The following is a 13260-nucleotide window of genomic DNA, read 5'->3' on the forward strand; positions in this document are numbered from 1 at the left end:
TCCTCCACAACTAGACTGAAGAACAAAAGGACAGCAACTTGTCTGTTCCCCTTCCCCAATTCTCCAGTGCTGTCCCCCTCCCCCAAACCCCCAATAAAATATTTTAAAAAAAAGAGAAAACTATTAAAAACCTACATAAATTCTTCAGGGGTTTGTTTGGGAATCTTCTTTGTTTTGGGCTTGTTCATTTGAGTTTCCCCTGTCTTTATCCTTTCTTCTCTCTAGAGAAAATTATTAATATAAAACACTGTGTTGATACTGAACATTTTTTCTCTACAAATACACAAGGAAGAAGATATAACATATAACTTTTTAATAAAGAATGTACATGTTTCTTCCTTATGAAACAGCTTACATAAACAGCATCCAGAATTTAAGATGCTTTAAGGAAACAGGAAAAACCTTGTTTAAAATAGAATTGCAAGACTCAGTGTTCTGTACAAGCCATTTTCTGTTTTAATAGTCCTTATTTATACCAAAACACAAGCACAGTGTTTATTTATCAAAGCCTGACACCTCCCATAATACTCTTCTCCCTAAATGTGAAAGTAAAATATAATATTTTTTTCTTTACAAGTTAATTTTATAGAAACATAGTTCCACGTTCTTGAAGACTAGGAGAAAGCAATTAGACATGTACTGCTTGAAATATTTTGAGGAGCATCTGGAATAAGTGCAGGCTTAGTCACTCTTTACGCTTTTCTGACTCTTAAGCTGCTGCTCAGTATACACCTAATAATAGTTAGGAATGCATAAATGAATGGATGAGCTCCTTCCTTTTGCTGATTTTGGTGCCCATCAGGAATCTCCCCAGGGAATGATATGCCCTGGCATCCAGTGCTGTTATCGTCTAATTCGGCATGCTCTTGTTCTTTCTGTCCAGGTTGGAGTTGCAACCACAACATGCTGTGAAAAGAGGATAGGAACTTAGCAATTATGCAAAAGCTGGTATGTACCGCAGAGATTACTTCCGCATAGGACGAAACAATTTTATATTTGTTAAAAACTTATGTATAAAGAAAGATGACTCTACATTTGAGTCTCAGCTGTACTATTTCAGTTTTGCTACCAAAAAAACCCCTGCAAAATTAAAGTAAACCACATAATTTTTTTCTCATGGTTTTGGGAATATTAAAAAATAATGAAAACAGTATTCCTGATTAAGACAGAATTGTAACTACTAGAGTATTATGGCATAGGCACACCCCAGTCAAAACTTCAGTATGTACAGTATAGTGACTAGAGTTAATAATACTGCATTGTATACTTGAAATATGCTGAGAGTAGATCTTAAGTGTCCTCATTTTTTAAAAAAAGCAGCTATGTGAGGTGATGTGTTAACTTGTGATCATTTCACAATGTATATGTAGTATATCAAATCATCACGTGTACATACTAAATATATGCAATTTTATTTGTCAATTATACCTCAACAAAGCTGGAAAAAAATAATAAGGGAAATTGGGTGTGGGATACACAGGAACTCTCTGACCTCCACTCTGCTGACTCACCTGACCCTTGGCTGATGCAAAGTTCCATGGGGGAAGATGGCACAGGATGAGTCTGTGCTCCCTTTCATTTTAGACTCTTGCTTGTACCATTGCTGTGATTAAAGCCTTAACTCTCATTTTTGGCCTGTTGCTTTCATTGGCTACTCTGATACCTAGCAACTCAGCTTTTCCGGCTCAGCTGAGCTCCTGACAAGAATCATACATGTATTGAAAACCACCTTTGTGCCAAGTCAAAAACTATTTTATCTCATTGAAATACTCACACCCCTGTGCATGGTAAGCAAGACTTGCCCCTTCTGTCACGTTGCTTTACACTTGAATCTGCTCTGGAGCACAGGATGCTCAAAGACCCACAGCTCCTGAACAATATTGGAGGTCCCGGTTTTGAGGCTGTATCTGTGTTATTGTATCCTTCCTAAATTGCAGCATTATATAACCCATAATCCTAGGGACTAGTCACAGCTCTGTTCAACCTCATTGTATTGGTGAGGAGTCCTATTCTAATTTTTGCAGTGAGCCTCCATTACATGTTAAACATTTCTTATTTCTTTCACCATGAAGGCATATAGCTCTTGGATGCATCTGTTTCTTTCAGGGCCTTAAGTCCAACAGCTCTAAGCTGTATTTATACTTATTTGTATTTCTTTCTGTTTTGGTGGAGATATTTTTCTTGATTTTGAAAATGGCTATATCTTTTTTATTTTCTTTTTTATATTTTGTTTTCCTTTGGAATATAATTATATTTATTTGTCAGTAAGTTTTTTTGTTTTGTTTTTATCTCCTTGTATTTAACAATGATTATTTTTTGGTGCAGTTATCATAACTTCAACTGCCATATAATTGAAGCATTGAATTAAGAATTATAAGCAACCAATAGCTTTTTACACATAGTTTTTAATGAAGAACAATTAACCAATATTTTTTACTAAAACAATTGTGGTATTTTTTTTTCAGATTACATGACTATAAATGTCAATTTTCAATACCACCCACCTACATTTTTTTTCAGTCCCATCTACCTAACATTTCAAATGAATTAATGTAATTTTACTACAAGTTTTCATGATTCAAAAATATTGTTCTAGGTTTTATAACTTTAAAAGCCTAGCAACAAAAGAAGAGTCTTTTTAGAGAATGTGGATTTTTAGAATTAGAAAGGACCTACACATAGGTCATGGTAATATGAACTTCCTAAGGTTTGCATTACCTAATTTCTGTTCAGCCTATCCTATTCTCATTTTCCCAAGGTTCATTGTTCTCTAATACACTTCCATCAAGGGCATTACCAACTAAGTATGAGTGTAGTCATAATTAGAGAAAAAATAAGTAACTTTTAAATTTAAAATTTTAATGTTACATGTTATTTAAAATCCCTAGACAGATTATACTGCATCCATAAGGAATTGTAACTCTAATGTTTTTTTGAACTCAAAATTCTTGAGTATTGCTCTTTGAGATATTTAAGCAGAAATAATAAAAATAAATTAACCTTCAAAAATTTGTATGCACTATGCTCAGTGAAATAAGTCAGACATGAAAGAATATATATTGTACAATTTCATTTATATGAGCTGATCCTTAAAGGCAAAACTACAGAGATGGAAAGTAGATTAATGGTTACCTTAATCTACCATTAAATTAAGGGGTGGGAATGAAGAGATTGTAAATTGGCTTGAGGTTTCATTTTATGATGATAATGTTCTAAAACTTGATTTTGGTAATGTGGTGATACTTTTGGAATTCTACAAATATACAAAATATATTGAATTGTCAAAATATTGTTATTTAAGTAGGAAAATTATGATATAAAATAATTTGACATAAAAAGAGAAAACATGGTTTGTGGCATTAGAATCAATAGACTTGGGTTCTAGTCACAGCTTTACCATGAATTGGCTGTCTGACCTTGAACAGTTTATTTACTTTCTCTTCACCTTACTTTTCTTATGTACAAAATGAAGTAATAATCCCTACCTAACAATTAGAGCCAACAAAGATAAGGTAGTTAAAACACATTGCATTTTTTCTAGCAAGTAGTAAGGATTTATAATGATATCAGATCTAGTGAGATATTTGGCATGTCTTTCTCTAGGAAAATAAAATTGGCCTCTTGGGTCCATCAATATATTTTTTTAAATGTAATAAACATGGGGGCTTAGATCTAATCCTTCCCATCAAATCTTGAATAATAATTTTCTCAATCTACAAAAAATTGTCAGCATTGTTCTCTCATTTAAAAGGAAACTTTTCTGCCTTGTGAGGATCAAGATTACACACCAGATTGAATATTAACACATGGAGGGTGGGGTTTTATTGTATTGCTACCATTGAAGTTTCACTTACAGAAAGGAGATGGCAGTGGTACCCTGTTAGAATTTGTGATTTGAATTGTTCAGTACTTTCTACCCACTTTCTTCATGAATACATCCTATGTAAGGGCTCCATGAGAAATGAAAAGTGGTGAGGCTCTAGTTTTGAAATTTTGTTTCTCCTGGGCTAACAGGCACTACAGTTAATTCCAACCCCAGGCAGTAAACAATTCCAACATGAGGGCTGTTAAGCTGCAATTATTTTAAGAAAGCTTTTTGGGTGCCAGACCCTATGGTGCCAACTCATTGAAAAGACTGAGCTACAAATGCTAACAAAGTGCAACTGAGCCCCATGGATTTATGAAATATACTAATGTAATTCAGAGAAGCAAAACTACATAACCTGTTTTACGAGTTGTGATTTTATTAAGTATGCCATTAAATTTGAAAGCAAGACATTAAATAGTCTTTTCCCATACATCTATGTGTGGACAAAAAATGGGCCACATACTAAACCTGACAAATTCAGGGGAGGCCAGTATGGCAGGCCTACAAACTCAGAGACCAAAATTAATCATATAGGATTGTCTGAACATAAAAGTTACTAACTAAAAGCAGGTCCTGGCCAGTAGTCACATCCTTGGCCTGTATTCCTTGACAAAGATTAATCTACCTTAAGTGAGCCTGTCTATTGTCTTTTTGCATCTAGGATAACAGATCTTGGAATGTCAGAGCAATCCCTTTGTCCAGACACCTCAGGGCACAACCTCTGCACACCAAAGCAGGAAACTCCAGAACCCCTCATTGTTGTTCTTGTCCCTTGATCACCATCTCTCTGTGCTATTAAATGCTAACTATTAATCACCCTCTACCCACCTATATAAAGAAGTATCTGTTTTCCAATTTACTTTTTATTGAATCCCAGAGATTTCTCCTCTTTGCTTTGTTACCCCCTTAATCTACCACCAATGGGTTTCATGTAACCCTCCTCTTTTGATTCTGATGTATTAAATAAGTTGCAAAACTGCCATTTTCTGGAGCATTTTCTCAATCCATTGAGATTTTGCTGCCTGGCAATTGGCTTAAATAAACTCATCAGCTTTCTCTTAGGCTGGATGTTTTTTCGTGGACATATGTGCCTCCGAATTAAAATGAAGAAACATTTAGTTGTAAAGTCTCAGAATGTTCTAGTGTGAACACAGTGATACTTTTCCCTTGATGTTTCAACTACTGTTTCTTTTATAAAAGGGATTTTGTAATACAGACACTGAATTGATTCAGATATGGTAATGCTGCATTTCAATACTTTTTATCTTTTGTGTACTCAGAAATACTAAAAATCAAATGTTTCTAAGCACTTTTTTCCCTACTCCCATGACAGTATTTTAAACGGTGTTGTGGTTTCTGGGTAAGGCAATGTTGGGGCTGCTTCATGCCATAGCCTTAGGCTGCAAATGCTCTGAGTCCTCCAATTTTATCCTTCAAAATTCTTCAAACTCCTCAGTGCTTTGTTGAGCAGCAGCCCTGACTCTCACATTCACACACCATATGAGCATCCCCAATAATTAGCAATTGTTCAACTTTTAAATAGCACATCGCCTATGACACTTATAGTATGTGGATCTTATTTGGGTTAAGTACAAAAGCTTTTGCTAAGGATTATCCAAAGACTAATGAGTCAGAATCCAAATAACAAACAGTAAGAAAAAAAAGTCAGAACTGAACTCCTATACTCAGGGGTTATGGTTATGATTGATTACATAAGTGGACGGAAAAGGGGCCACATGTTAAACCTGACAAGCTCAGGAGACTGAAAATAACCACAGAGGATGGCGTGAACATAAATTCTTAACTAAGGTGGGCCATGGTGTGAAGTCATATCCTTGGCCTGTAGCTTCCTTGACAAAGGTTAATCTTTACCTTAAGCCTGTCTGTCATCTTTTTGCATCTAAGATAACATACCCTTGCAATATCAGAGTAATATCTTTTTCCTGAACCCCCAGGGGGCACAACCCAGCATACTATTGTTATCCTGTTATCTTATTCCTCAAATACCATCTCTATGTGCTGTAAAATGCTATTAATTATGCTGTACCCACCAATGTAAAAGAAGTGTGTGTCTGCATTTTACTTTTTAATCCAATCCCAGAGATTTTTCCATTTTGGTTTCTCCCACCCTCTTATTCTACAGCTAGTGGACTTCATGTAACCTTCCTCCTTTGATTCTAATGTATAAAATAAGTTGCAAAACAGCCATTTTCTGGAGCATTTTCACAATCCATTGAGATTTTGCTTCCCAGAAATGTCATCAGTTTGGCTCAAATAAACTCATAAATTTTCTCCTCCGCTGGATCTTTTTCATCAACACATAGCTGTAACTGGCATTGATAAGCTGAATTATCTATATTTGATGATTATTGAGATCTTTTCTCTGAACATGTTTTGCAGAGTTCACTTTTTGGAGTATTGTATTTGAGAATTATCTTTTGGGCTTTTCTGTTTCTCAAACCATTTATGAATACTGGGTTTGCATATGTATCTCTACATAAGTTAGAGTTAGAAGGATTGCCCTTACTCATTGGTGTGCATATGTTGGTGACAATGAAGATTATACATATACATACATATATATATATATATATATATATATATATATATACATACACACACACACACACACACACACATATATATATATATATCCATAAATCTGATATTTCTCCTATCATTTTAGATTACTGAGTTTTTTGTATTCTGAAGTGGGCTGCGCTTAATTGGTCCAACCAAGAGCTATATAAAGACAATAGCGACAGAACCATAATGCTCAATATGCTTAGAATACATGCATCATTCATTTGTTAATGCATTTGGGATCTTGAATAAGTCACTTTTGGTTATCAGAGTAGATCTTACATTATACAAGTAGTTTTAATTGTAATTGTGTTCAGAATTGTCAGAGGGTTACATAGAGGTATGTCAGGGGTTGCATGAAGGAATTAAGTGGGTAAGGAGAGTGAGTGGGTGGGCTTTTTTGTCATCCAAAGAGTCATTTTTTACACACATACACATACACACTTGCACAGACTCATAATAGCTACACATAAATATATATTTGTAAATTCTATGTGAAAAAATTCTGATTAAAGCAAGTGCATAACCCATATGATTGGGAAAAAAATATTTAAGGAAGAAAACAGAGGCTAGTGCTCACCAGTGGGAACTTTTCAACTCTAAATCTCTTTGCTTCAATTAGGAACAGGTTTTGAAATGAAAATCAAATTCAGGAATTTCTGGACGGCTTGTTCAAGTCTTGACAAATTGTAAACTATCTGAGACCTGTGACTAGGAGTAGTTCTGAAAATAAAAAGTGCTGTTTCTTTTGGCTTCAATTGGCTTTACTACATTTTTCTTCCAAGACCCAGAGTTGTTTCCTGGCCATGGAAATGTATAAATGTATACTTCACTTTTTTTTTTCATAGGTTTTAAAAGGCAATGCAAACATTGATAAAATATAAGTAGCTGCAGAGACTGTTTTACAGTTAAGATAGGAAGTGCTTCTGCAAAACATTTGGATACTAAACAATAGCTAAGTGGGTTTTTTTTCCATTTCAAACTTTATAGTGCTAAAAATAATACAACAAGCATAATGAGAATGGTATAGGCTATTAAGAGAATTAGTTCTTTTTTTTTTCATTAGTAAAGTAAAAAATCAAAAAGATAATATGGGGAGATTACATCATGGAAGAAAACAGAAAGGAAGCTCCAAGAATCAGTTCCTTCACCAAAACAACTATTGAACTGGCAAGAGCTTATGCATGTGTGAGGGTAGAAAGTAAATGGAAACATCTCTGTACCTTCCTCTTAATTTTGTTGTGGACCTAAAACTTCCCTAAAATTAATAAAGTTTTTTTAAAAAAAGAATATAAGGATCATTGGTGTAATGAAGTAAGCGTAAACACTAGTATATTCTACTTTTGATATGTAACTCCTCTTTTTGTTTTCTATATTATTTTAAAGACAAGTGCATAAAGCAATAAATATGTTAACTGCACAAAAATAGAGTGGTGTAGTGTAATTTGTGTCAATAACAACATAAAGGGAGTAGCAGAGTTGTATAGGAGCAGAGTTAATGTATTCTACTGCAAATAATTTGGTATGAATTCAAAATAAAGTGTTATAAAGTTAGGTTGTGAGCTATAATCCCCAGGGTAACCACTAAGAAAATAACTAAAAACTCTAGAGTAAAGGAAATGCAGGGGTGATTAAAACTGTATACTGAAAAAAAAATTTAAGCACAGAAGGTAATATTGGAGAAATTAAAACATAAAAAAATGTAAAAAATGCATAAAACTTAATAAATGGCACAAGTAAGTACTTCATTATTTGTAATCACTTTAAATATAAATAGATTAAAGTTGGCAATTAAAATTTAAATATTGGTAGAATACAAGAAAACAAAAAACCATGATCCAATCACATGATACTTACGTACTAGAGGCTAACTTTACTTTGCAAGGGAAGTAAAAGCAAAAATAAGTGAATAGAACTGTATCAAACTAGAAAGCTTCTGCACAACCAAAAAACCTCAACAAAATAATGAGGCAACCAACCAAATGAGTGAAGATATTTGCAAGCAACACCTCTGATATCCAAAATACATAAAGAATTAATACAACTCAACAACAACAAAAAATAGCCCTATGAGAAAATGGGCAGAGGACCTGAACAGACAGTTCTCTCAAGAAGACATACAAATGGCCAAGAGATATTTGAAAAACTGCTCAAGTTCACTAGCTATTAGGGAAAAGCAAATCAAAACCACAATGAGATACCACCTCACACCTCTTAGAATGGCTCTTATCAACAAGATAAGTAATAACAAGTGTTGGAGAGGTTATGGAGAAAAAGAAACCCTCATACCCTGCTGGTGGGAATGTAAATTGGAACAGCCACAATGGAAAACAATAGGAAGATTCCTCAAAAAATTAAAATAGAATTATCATACTACTCAGCAATTCCTCTTCTGACTATCCACCCAAAAAATCTGAAAACATTTATCAGTAAATATATATATATATATATATATATATATATATATATATATATATATACACCCCTATGTTCATTGCAGCATTATTCACGGTGGCCAAGACATGGAAAGAATGGAAGTGTCTTTCCATGATGATTGGATAAAGAAGGTGTAGTACATATATGCAATGGAATATTAATCAGCCGTGAGAAAATATAAAATACTGCCATTTGCGAAAACATGGATGGATCTTGAGATTATCAGCCAAGCAAAATAAGTCAGAAAAAGTCCATATGATTTTACGCATATGTGGGATAAACTGAAAGCAGCAAACAAGACAAACAAGCAAAAACATATAGACAAAGATGACAGTTTAGGGGTTACCAGGGGGTAAGGGAGGCAGGGGTGTGGAAGAACATGGTAAACGTGGTCAAATATATGGTGATGGAAGGAAATTTGACTTTGGGTGGTGAACATAGGATGCAGTATATAGATGATTTATTATAGAACTGTATACTTGGAACCTATATAATTTTATTGACCAATGTCACCCCCATAAATTTAAACAACAGGAAGACTAACTTTAGACTAAAAGATACAAAGAGGATAAAAGTGAAAGTATAGAAAATATATTCCATACAAATAATAACTAAGAGAGAGCTGGGATGGCTATACTAATATCAGAAAATATCAATTTTAAACAAGAAAGTGTTAGAAAATTGAACGAGACCAGCTCGCTCAAACGAACGCCCCTGGCTCATCGGCCAGAAGTGCACCGAAAGGGTACCTGAGAGGACTGGGTGGCAGACTGGGAAAGAAAGAGACTAGAGACGAAAGCTGGGGACAGGAGGTCCACTCAGTGCTGATGGCAGAGAGTGGCCTCGTTTATTGTTTGTATACAGCTTTTATAGCAAAAGTAGCTTTTTTTTAGGTAGTGGGTTTTGGGAGCAATCTCCCCGAAGTGAGACAAAACATAGCAAGCAAAAACTGTTAACACGATGGCCTTCTACTCTGCAACTTTCAAGGTTGTCTGTGACGTTGGCTGTTCTTTCTTCAGGGGCACAGTGGAGATGAGATCTACCCAGCAACCTTCCCACGCTGCTCACCCGGGCCTGAGAGCCTGTCAGCTTGCCAACTGTCAGGCTTAACCCTTACTGCAGACCGCCGGCTCTCCACAGGTGCATTCTATATTGACAGAACAGGTCATGAAGAAGATATACCAAGTATAAACATCTACACATTTAACAATAAATTCTCAGAATATATGAAGATCGACAGAATTGAAGGGGAAAATAGACATTTCTCAATAGCAGGTGGAGACTTTAAACCCCTTTCTCAATAATGCATAGAACACCTTGAGTAAAGATCAATAAGGAAACAGAGGACTTGAAGAACACTTTAAATCTACCATTATAATATCATACACTATCGTCTCACTGCCCTAAAATTCCCCTGTGCTCCATCTATTTATCTTTCCCTCTGTCCTCTGAAGCCCTGTAAATTTCTGTTCTTTTTACTTTCTCTCTAGTTTTACTTTTCCAGAATGTCATATAACTGGAATCATACAGTATGTAGCCTTTTCAGATTCACTTTGTTTTAGCTAGCACTATGCATATAAGATTCCTCCATTTCTTTTTGGTCTATTTTCCAGAGCTCTGTCTATATTGTACTTTTAGTTCAGTGGCTATTATTTGTGCTTTAAATAATTATGTACATATATTATTCATTTATTGGTTGTGTATTTATTGACTTTGTTTAGTATCTTTGCTTAACCGATATTTTTCAAAATCTTTTTAAAGTCAATCGGGTCATACTAATATTAAATTTGTCTAACTTGTGTAAGGTTCCCAAGCAATTATATGACATCTATTAGAGTTTTCTAAAATTATTATTTTTAACATTTGTTTAATCTAATTGAAAACTCTTGTGAATGTAGTAGTATAGTGACTGAAATTTATGGTTTTCTAAAATCACAGACTTATGTAGCACATAATTTATTTTTTAATTGGATTATGTCCAGTTTTGTCAAATATCAAATTTACACGTGATAAATTATTTCTATAATCTTAATAAAGGAGAAAGGCTAAATAACAAATAACTGAAAAATATATATGGACAATTAAAAATCAAAGAAAGGTAGAATTATACAAATCACCAATAGATAATTTTTAGATAATCCAGTAAATGATTGATTCAGGTATTCTGCCTTTTACTTTTAAATATTATGTTTAGTTGAATAGTTTTCTGTGGCCTTCATAGAAAGTATTATAACTAAAAGCCACTTTGTTACACTAGTAACTAAATAACAAAACTTCTAGTACTACAACCCGAAGAAACTGGAAGAGAGAAATGTGAAATTGAGGGGCATAATATTATATCGTTCTCATAGAGACATAAATTTATAAATATATTTATTAAATATTATATCTTCCAGAAGTAATTAATGTGAAAAAATCCTATGATTATGTTCTACATATAAAAAACTATATGTTGAAGAATGTTGTAAAAATAATAAAAAATAATTTCGATCAGTATCTTTGTTATAACTAATTTGCTGCATACTTTTCAATCCTTTCCTATCTGTGCACCCTGATTTTTAGCCATAGTAGCAAGCCAACATAGATAAATTAAACATTCTTTTACAGTCCATAATGAAGAAAAAATGAAAACTAGTTAACTAAAACTAATTGTTAGATGAAATAAGAATGTTCAGAGAAATGGTGATTGAACTAATGGACCATTAAGCAAATTAGTACAAATTAATCAATTACTAAACTAACTGGCAAGAAAGAACTTCACCAATGAAAGTTGTCCTAACAATCCCAGAGACATAAACTCTTAGCACTTACTTACATGCAAAGGAATTCATAGGGATACAGAGGTGTACCACAAAATAAGACAGCAAATTAAAAAAAAGATATAGCTGTTATAAACTTGTATTCACCTAAAAGAAAGACATGAAATACATAAACCACGTCTCACAAACTGAAAGAACTACAAAAAGATGGTGATAGATTTTAAAAGGGCTTAATCAGGAACCAAAAGATAAAGCTACAAAATTTTTCCAAAGATTCAGAAGACTTAAACAATATAATGAATAAAATTAATCTAAAATATATTTTAGCATCTTTCATCCAAAAAATATTATAAATTAAATGTTGATAAAATCAAGTCATGAAATAGACTATAAAACAGACACAATGTCTGAAAGACATTAGTTAGAACTAAATATGAAATATAATAAAATGTAACTATTAAACAAAATCTGATACCTCATGGACTAATAGAAAATTACACTAGACACTAAAATTAATCAACACATATAAACTTGTGTGTTACAACATAAGTGGAACTTAAAAAAATTTTATAATTTTAAATTTATTAACTAAAAAATAATATGTAAAATGCGCTCAGTTTTTAAATCATGGCTATAAAGTGATAGCAGTATTAACTTTATGTAAATAAAAGGGAGTAATAAAAAAATTGAGATGGAATAAGATAGTGATAAAAAATATCAAAAGATGATTTTAGGAAACAACAAATAAAATAGATATTTGTATAGCAAAACGAATTATCAATTGTGATGAATACCAAAATAAGCAACATTATGAGTAATATCTCCACATATCAGGCAAAGGATTAACATCCACAATAAAAAAATTTACTGAGATATATAATGAAAATGCAACTCAAAAGATGAGCTAAGGAAAAGAGTAGAAAATCTATATGGGGGTTAACATTTTTGAAAATAGGAACTCTTGAAAATTGCTTGAGGAAGAGTAAATTTTTTGTAAAACCATCTTACTACCTTGGAGTGCTATTTTACAATTGTACAAGCCCATAAACACTGATTCAAGTTACAAATATATGCTAGAGACATTTGGTGGATTTAAATAAGGAAACATAAGGATAGTCATTCCAGGTTTTGTTTTTTGTTTTGTTTTGTTTTGTTTTGTTTGTAATGGTAAACTTTGGGAGGAATCTAAATGTTCATTATTATGGGACTATTACCGGCCAGGAGAGTGTTCCCACCCTCCCCCCCAAATTTTTAAGTTTTCTTTCCTATAGAAATGTTAAGTATACAAATGTTAAGTCTCCTCCCTAGTTTCTTAGTTCCTTAGGTCTTGGCTTTGATTATTCTTCTCATCAGTCTGTGAATCCTAGACTAAAGATTGCTCCTAGCCTGAATCATAAAATTCTTCTATCCCCCAGCTTCTTGATTGCTTTGTAAATCAGTTTCTGAATCCTAAACAATAGAAGTTAGCTTCAGATAACTACTTGAGGGCCTGTGATTTCCTAATATCCCCCCAGGCCAGTAAACTGAATAACAAACCCATTCTGGGCCCAGACAACTGACACCACCTGAGTAACAGGCTGAATGGCCACAGGCTTCATGAGAGCTAACAGATTT

The sequence above is a fragment of the Hipposideros armiger genome, unplaced genomic scaffold (genome assembly GCF_001890085.2).
Source record: "Hipposideros armiger isolate ML-2016 unplaced genomic scaffold, ASM189008v1 scaffold_1287, whole genome shotgun sequence".
In the NCBI taxonomy this organism is placed as follows: Eukaryota; Metazoa; Chordata; class Mammalia; order Chiroptera; family Hipposideridae; genus Hipposideros; species Hipposideros armiger.